Here is an 8840-nt window from a genome sequence, read left to right as displayed (position 1 = left end):
CATATTGCTCCATGAAGTGACCAATGAAAATGACTGTCTGCAACAAATTTGTAGTTTCTTAAAAAAAAAGCTTGGAATTGGATGATGACGACCACGTGACAAAATGGACGGTCAACACGTTTGAGGCTAGTGCCTAGTGTCCAACAAACCATAGAGTAAGGAACTGAAGTTTATACAGCATTTATAATGACTCAACTGCCTCAAATGCGTGATGGTGAGTTACATATTTGATTGGGAACCCAGTGATTGTGATAATGATGGTTTTTAAAAAGATTTTCACTTGAAATGTGGGGGCTCGTCGTATTCGGCACATCACAAGCTTTCATAGACCTTATCGCAAATACCAATGCGCAAGCGCAGACTGTTGAATGAGGTGCATTGTGGGATATATATGGATCAAATTTGGATACCAGCTAGACCACAATGCACCTAATTCCAAGCTTTACGCGCGCGCCCCGGTATTTGCGAAAAGGTCTATGTACGCACGACCTCCTGACCTCCATGATTGATACTAACTTAACTATTGTTGTCTATCCCATGTGACCGGTTGGCGTTGTTTTGGCTGGTGCCCTTTTTTTAGTGTGCGGGTCTTTTGTTGCTTTGTATTTACTTCTCTTTTTTATTGTAATGTAAGTTGATATTGACTGTGTGTACTTTGTGTTTGGCCAGTGGATGTCATTTCTATGTTTTTTAACGTGGACAATAAAATCTAAAATCTAAATCTGAATCTAAATCTCAATCGGGCATGAAAAGCCAAAACATTTCCTAAAAAGACTGATGATGATCTGACCCTTCTTATTTAGGATGTCCTGTTTTCAAGGTGTCCCTAAAATTGTGGAAAATCTTTTACCTCTCTTAGTCTCTGTGCTCGAGTCGATGTAAACACTCAGTCCATATATAATAAAATGCCGGATAACTTTCCGTATGGCGCCACCACTTTTTCACTATTTTTTACAGAAAGGGATATCTCATCGATAGCGAGTCTGTCAAAATGGTAGTTGCGATAACGTAACCCTCCTGCCGACGGCGGAGCCGGAGGGTTACGAGTCACTCCCATTCGATGCAGGGCGAAATGGTCAAACACGTACAATTTCGACAGCTAGTCAACAGATTTGCTCAATTTTTACCCCTTTCGAAAATCATGACATAATTTCTATGAACACGACCCTAATCCTCAATATCTAATGAATAACATTCAAAACACCATTGAGAAAGTATTTTGAAATAAAGTACAAAAACTTACCAGATCCCGGAGCGAAACAGTCACAAATTTCCCAGGTTCTATTTTGAACCTGTCGCTTCGCCATTTTGTGACTTCCCGATGTTCATTGCAGTTGGACTAAACCATTCTGTAAAAGGGGTGTTATAAGGCAGCGCGACAGTGCGTGTGCGCTGTCCGATTACTATGCCTGCTGTTCACTCACTTAAAGCACTGCCGCACTGCAGCACCCCTTGTAACACCCCTTTTACAGAATGGTTTAGTCAAACTCGGCTGCGGCTCGGTCCACATGTAGTCAATTCAATTGGCTGGTACCTGCGGTTTGGCTCAACGCTTGGGGTCAGCGCATGGTAACCAGCGACAGGTTCAAAAATAGAACCTGGGAAATTTGTGACTGTTTCGCTCCCGGAATCTGGTAAGTTTTTGTCCTTTTTTTTTCAAAATATATTCGCAATTGTGTTTTTGAATGTTATTCATTAGACTTTGAGGATTAAGTTCGTGTTCATAAAATTTGTGTCATTATTTTTTAAAGTGGTAAAAAATGAGCAAATCAGTTGACTAAAATATTTCGCCCTGCATCGAATGGGAGTGACTCGTAACCCTCCGGCTACGCCGTCGGCAGGAGGGTTACGTTATCGCAACTATCAAAATGGCAGTATCTGTTTGTGTGTGAAAAGTAGCTGTGAATAACTCGCCAATTGATAACGTTAACCTTGTCCAAATCAAACAAGGATTAAGTTTTCAAGAAGAATAAAGATAAATAAATCCATAGAAAACAAAATATCTTGGAAAAAGCTGCAGTAAAATTGTGAAAAATTAAGTTTACTTTTGGGGACCAGATATTGACGCGTCTAAATTTCTGATTGTCGACTGCCAGAAGAAGTATATTTTCAAGAATACTGGAGGTGCTCTTTCTTTCGAGATAATGTGAGAAACCAAAGTACATGATGTAGATTTGTGTCAGCTTTCCAATGGTACTATTTTGAAACAATTCACATAAATAAAAATGGAATTTTTGCCCAGTTTTTCGAACACATGAAATACGGACATAGTATGTCGATTTTTCTCCTGAAAATGCTTCAAAATGTCATATTTATAGGTCATTACAGTTCTTTGACGGAACTCTATTCAAAAGATTATACTCTGAACTGGGTGTCTATGCACTTGTTATTGTTTTATTAACTATCGCAAACAAGCGCAAAGCAAATTTATAGAGAAGGTTCTTCAAAAAACCCCATCAAAATCGGGTCGATGGTTGAACACAGCGCGGCACTCTGCGCACTCAGACACATAGTCTTGGTTCTAAGACCATTGGTGTTGCGCGGTCACACACAGCCAGCGTTCCGATCTATGCACGCACGGCAAAACTGTACATGCTTGTGATGAATGAACGTAGCGGGCGCACTGTTTCTCTGATTTCCGGATCCCACCAAGACTATCCGACACACCGTGTCTGCGCCATTTCAATGGTCATGTCCCCTGACTTAAAAATGGCTTATCAGCAAGTGTTGCTGCGTGAGTGTGGACACCAGTCTTTGAAAGATTGCGCAATTCGCTGATACACAAAAAAAATAGACCGAATAAGAACAACTGGCGGCGACATTCGCCCGGGATTTATTATTGGGTTTAATCATTCAGAATCAGAGAGGGTTCACATAAATTACGTTCTGATGGCCTTTTTCATCTTCATTCCATTGTTCGAGGTTACATACATGTTTTAAACTTGACTTTTATAACTGTTTGTTTAATAAGATAGACAAACAAATTATAAAAAATAAAATTAAAATAATACAAAGTTTTTCGTGCGGAATTTGAAGACATTATTTGGCAATGTTTATTTTAACCTTCCAAAATGAAAAAAGGGGTTACAATTTGCGTCATAATAAACAGAGAATTAACAAAATTACTCTATTTTTTGCAAATTACCATGGTAATTTTTAAAATTTCATAAACAAAATTTTTAATAAAATGAAGACAACTGCTGGCTAAAGAGTCATTGACCAAATACCACTTCCAGGTGACTTTAAGTGTCTCTAGGACAGTGATTGTTTTGGGGAAATTTATCATGAACAATTTTAGGGAAAGTTTCTGTATGGCGCCACCACTTTTTCATTCGATATGAAATAATAGTATCTAATTTACCTCAAAAAGAAATCCCTTTTTGTGAAAATGAGTTAAAAAGTGGTAGCGCCATACCTAAAGTTATCCAATTTTGGTCTAATGCATTTTCATCATAACAAAAAAAAATATAAAGTGGGACGCCAAACAAATTAAAAATTTGGTGATAATTGATAAATGATCCAGCTGAATGTGTCCGTTGACACAAACAAAGAGAAAATTGAACAACAGGATCCTCTTTTTTATGAATATTGTTAGTAACAACAAAATATAGAGCAATAACTGCACATGGCTCCCCCTTATGTTTTTTCAAATTATTGCTGCAATTGAATGAAAACAATACACCCTTCTCACACAACATTGTTTATATTTTGTTTGCATTTAGGCTGTAGCTACAGAAATATGCCATTGGACAGATGAAGTCTACTCCCCCAAAGCAATGTATGCTGCCTTGGATCAAGAGTCAAGGGTGTGTTCTCCATCAACAGGTAAATTGATTACGAGAAACCATTTTTGGTTGAGATGTCTCAAGATAGATATTGTACAGTTTTATTTAAAGACACTGGACACTATTGGTAATTGTCAAAGACCAGTCTTCTTACTAGCTTTATCCCAAAATATGCATAAAATACCAGACCTGTGAATGTTTGAGCTCAATTGGTCATCAAAGTTGCAAGATAAAAATGAACGAAAAACACCCTTGTCACACGAAGTTGTGTGCGTTCAGATGGTTGATTTCGAGACCTCAAATTCTAAATCTGAGGTCTCAAAATCAGATTCGTGGAAAATTACTTCTTTCTCAAAAACTACTCCCCTTCAGAAGGAGCCGTTTCTCACAACCTCTCCCCAATACACTTACCAAGTAAGGTTTTATGCTAACAAATATTTTGAGTACTAACCAATAGTGTCCACTGTATCCAATAGTGAGAATATAATTTAAAGTGGGAGCAGCGGTGCTGCAAAAGTTGAAAATGCATACGTACATGTAACATCATTTTGCAAAGTTGCAAAATGATGAATGCAGAATTAAGTACTTGTTACCAATTAAAGGTCTTGGCTGAGTTTCACCTCAAGCCCCCAAATGAGACAAAGTGCACAGATGAGAGTGGATCAGTACTTCTAAGAGTGCTCATTGACAATATCTGGTTATATTGCCACTGTTATAGTTCACATTTTTTTTATCAAATGACTGATCTGCAATGGCCCTGTAGCCAGAATCTTTCACAAAACATGCTCTGACTGTGTGCCAAATACCATGCAGAATCCCATCACCTTTCCTTGTTTACCAAGCCCTGTTGGGGAAAAGAAGGAAAACATACAAGTTATTCTGAAGGAAAAACAACACCCAATATTGGTTCAACAATTTGACCAATAGTTAAAGGCAGTGGACACTAATGATAATTACTCAAAATAATTATAAGCATCAAACCTTACTTGGTAACGAGTTATGAGGAGCTGTTGAAAGTATAAAACATTGTGAGAAAAGACCCCCTCTGGTTTTCGAGAAAGAAGTAATTTTCCAAGAATTTGATTTCGAGACCTCAGAATTAGATTTTGAGGTCTCGAAATCAAGCGTCTGAAAGCAAACAACTTCGAGTGACAAGGGTGTTTTTTCTTTCAATATTATATTCCACTCTTCAACTTCCACTACCAATTGAGCTCAAATTTTCACAGTTTTTATTTTATTCATATGTTTAGATACACCAAGTGAGAACACTGGTCTTTGACAATTACCAATAGTGTCTAGTTTCTTAAAAAGAAAGGGAAAAGGGTTATCCCAAACTACATTTGTGTTTCATTACTCGATAACATTTTACAAGCTAACTATTGTTATTTGTTTGCGTAGATGCTGAGACCTGCAGTTGATGAGCTTCAAACATTGTGTGTCTGGTATTAAAATGAACTGCTCTCTTCTATATGGTAGGTAAGAGAAACTCCTGAACTTTAGAACATTTAATGTCAGTTTATAAAAGGGTTTGTTATCTATTATCATTTTCCTGTGAATGGCTTTGTCAGACTGTAAAGGCTTGGAGGGGGGGGGGCAAGTTAGTGGCTTAGAAATTTAGTTGGGTTTTTTTTTGGGGGGGGGGGGCGGGGCTTGTCTAAATCCCATCACCTGTGAGGCAAAGTCCTAACTGAGTGTACGAACGTTGCAATGAGGGGAAAACAAAACCTGATATTGATTAAACAGCAATTGTGACAAATAATTAAATAAAAAGGGAAAAGGGTAGATTCTAAGCTTCTCTCGTTTTTCATGACTTGTTAATATTTTAAAGCTAACCATTTATTATGTTGTTCTTTGTTTGCATGATAGTGTGAGGGTTGTCATCTCTGAAGATATCCAGCCATCAATTGATGAGTAGATGCTGAGACCTGTAGTTGAAGCTCCAAATAGTGTGTCCGGTAAATGAACTGCTCTCAACTTTATCAATGTAAGGGAGAATCTTGAATACTGAGTAGTTAAATCATATAAGTTTTCATCATTAATTATTTGTTATCAATATCACTTTTCCTTGGTAGTTACAACTTTTGCAGTACATTGGCCATGTCAAGACTTTAATTGGTGGGTGGGGGCGGGGGGCAAGAATGGTGGGGGTTGGTAATCACTTACCTTATTACTATTGCATACAAGTATGTTCAGTGTAAGTTACTAAGAGTATTAATACATATATGGTAGTCCGAAGATAAAACTATTTGCACACCTCAGATTGCGGGTCTTTCAAACCAAAGATAAATAAATGTACCGGGTATGTGGGCTTGGCGCTTGCAGCTTTCATGCTTTGTCCGCAAAGTTTTTTTTGTTTTTTTCAACATTCTATCACATCCCGGAAAATAAGCAGCTCATTACCTGTTGAAACATTGTGAGAAACGGCTCCCTCTGAAGTGGAGTAGTTTCGAGAAAGAAGTAATTTTGCATGAATTTGATTTCGAGACCTCAGATTTAAAATTTGAGATCTCAAAATCAAGCATCAGAAAGCACACAATTTCGTGTGACAAGGTTGTTTTTTCTTTCACTATTATTTTGCAACTTTGATGACCGATTGAGCTCAAATTTTCACAGGTTTGTTATTTCATGCATATGTTGAGATACACCAAGTGAGAGAACTGGTCTTTAACCATTACCAAAAGTGTCCAGTGTCTTTAAAGGTTTTCTGAACTGTTTTAATATTATTTCTCTTTCCTTTCTTTCATCCTCTACAGACCAACTTATTGAGACAGAGAGTGTCGGATCTCCACTCACATTCCAGTCCATTACCAGTGGAGATGCAGTGTTGGTCAACAGTAATTTAGTCTTTGTAGCTTTGAATTTATAACTACTTGTATCTGGGATGGATCTGAAGGTTTAATATAATACCACCAAGATAATGAAGGCTTTTCTTGAAAGAGCATCATTGTCTGCAAGATTGAAATGTGCACATCCTGAGTGTGGTGAATCATTCATACTTCCCTTGTGTGGTGATCTACCTACATGTTTATTTACCCATGGTGAATCATTCATACTTTCCTTGTGTGGTGATCTACGTATATTTACCCATGTTGAATCGTTCATACTTTTCTTGTGTGGTGATCTATCTATATTTTTGTTGTATGGTGAATCATTCATACTTTCCTTGTGTGGTGATCTACCTATATTTACCAATGGTGAATTATTCATACTTTCCTTGTGTGGTGATCTACCTATATTTACCCATGGTGAATCATTCATACTTTCCTTGTGTGGTGATCTACCTATATTTACCCATGGTGAATCATTCATTTGTGTGGTGATCTGCCTATATTTACCCATGGTGAATCATTCAAACTTTCCTTGTGTGGTGATCTACCTATATTTACCCATGGTGAATCATTCATACTTTCCTTGTGTGGTGATCTACCTATATTTACCCATGGTGAATCATTCATACTTTCCTTGTGTGGTGATCTTCCTATATTTACCCACGGTGAATCATTCATACTTTCCTTGTGTGGTGATCTTCCTATAATTACCCATGGTGAATCATTCGAATTTGAAAATTCCAAATTGATATGTATAAGGCTTAGTTGTATGTAGTTATGTTTCACTCACTATTCATTTAGGCCATTCAATTTAGGTGTGCTGATGTCATGGAGTTGACAAACTTGGTTGCCATATAGTGGAGCCGGCATGGGAATTTTCCCCCCCTTTTTTCCCCTTATGGGTTTTAGGGGGGTTTTCGCCCATCTCATACATCAGCAATTAGCAGCCATGCAACTTTTCAGCTGGTCAGCTGATTTTATGGTTTTGGTTTTCTCAGCCATTGAAAATTAAAAAAACACAGTACAAAATCTTGCTGTGCCTGTTTCTGGAAACGCCATATCTTTTGCAAAAATTCAGAGTTGCATGTCTGAAATAGGTGAAACTTTATTAGTGTAATGAAAAAAATACAGTACAAAATCTTGCTGTGCCTGTTTCTGGAAATACCTTCTTTTTTGTTCTCTTATTTTTTAAAGTCAAAATACAGAGTCGCATGTCTGGAATAGATGACACTTTAGTGTCTAAATAGGTTCAATAGGTGTCAAAGAAAATTTGACCAAACAGTGAGTGAAAATAGTAGGTGTATTTAATTAATTACCCATACTTTCCCCTGTGTTGCATATTCTATTCTCTACACTTTCATGTTTTGAATGACCCTTTCTACCCTTGTGTTGCGTATTCTCTGCACTTTCACCTGTGTTTTGAATTACCCATAATATAAGTCCCCTGATGCGTATTCTCTACACTTTCACCTGTTTGTTTAATTACCCATACTTCCCCTGGTGTTGCTTAGTATCTGCACTATCACATGTGTGGAGAATGACCCATACTCCCCCTGGTACATGTTGTGTATTCTCTACACTTTCACCTGTGTTTTGAATTACCCGTACTTCCCCTGGTGTTGCTCATTATTCTCTACACTTTTACATGTGCGGAGAATTACCCATACTTTCACTGGTGTTGCCTATTCTCTACACTGTGTTTTAAATTACCCATATTTCCCCTGGTGTTGCTTATTATTCTCTACACTTTTACATGTGCAGAGAATTACCCATACTTTCACTGGTGTTGCGTTTTCTCTACACTATCACCTGTGTTTTGAATTACCCATACTTTCCCTGGTATTGCTTATTCTCTACACTTTCAACTGTGTTTTGAATTACCCATACTTCCCCTGGTGTTGCTTACTCTCTACACTTTTACATGTGCAGAGAATTACCCATACTTTCACTGGTGTTGCGTTTTCTCTACACTATCACCTGTGTTTTGAATTACCCATACATCCCCTGGTATTGCTTATTCTCTACACTTTCAACTGTGTTTTTAATTACCCATACTTCCCCTGGTGTTGCTTACTCTCTACACTTTTACATGTGCAGAGAATTACCCATACTTCCACTGGTGTTGCGTTTTCTCTACACTATCACCTGTGTTTTGAATTACCCATACATCATACATCCCCTGGTATTGCTTATTCTCTACACTTTCACCTGTGTTTTGATATACCCA

The 8840-nt window shown here is 37.7% G+C and overlaps 1 long non-coding RNA gene across 1 annotated transcript; it reads left to right on the top strand.

Annotated features, from left to right (window-relative positions):
* Positions 1-118: 118 nt before the first annotated feature.
* Positions 119-6947, top strand: LOC117292137. The gene is made up of 5 exons (XR_004519261.1): positions 119-214; positions 3723-3825; positions 5184-5257; positions 5652-5769; positions 6539-6947. It is a non-coding gene; the product is annotated as an uncharacterized LOC117292137 (long non-coding RNA).
* The last annotated feature ends 1893 nt before the right edge of the window (positions 6948-8840 follow it).

The sequence above is a fragment of the Asterias rubens genome, chromosome 7, assembly GCF_902459465.1.
Source record: "Asterias rubens chromosome 7, eAstRub1.3, whole genome shotgun sequence".
Taxonomy (NCBI): domain Eukaryota; kingdom Metazoa; phylum Echinodermata; class Asteroidea; order Forcipulatida; family Asteriidae; genus Asterias; species Asterias rubens.
Note: the sequence above shows the minus strand (reverse complement) of the source record. Positions and strands in the feature narration are given on the sequence as shown.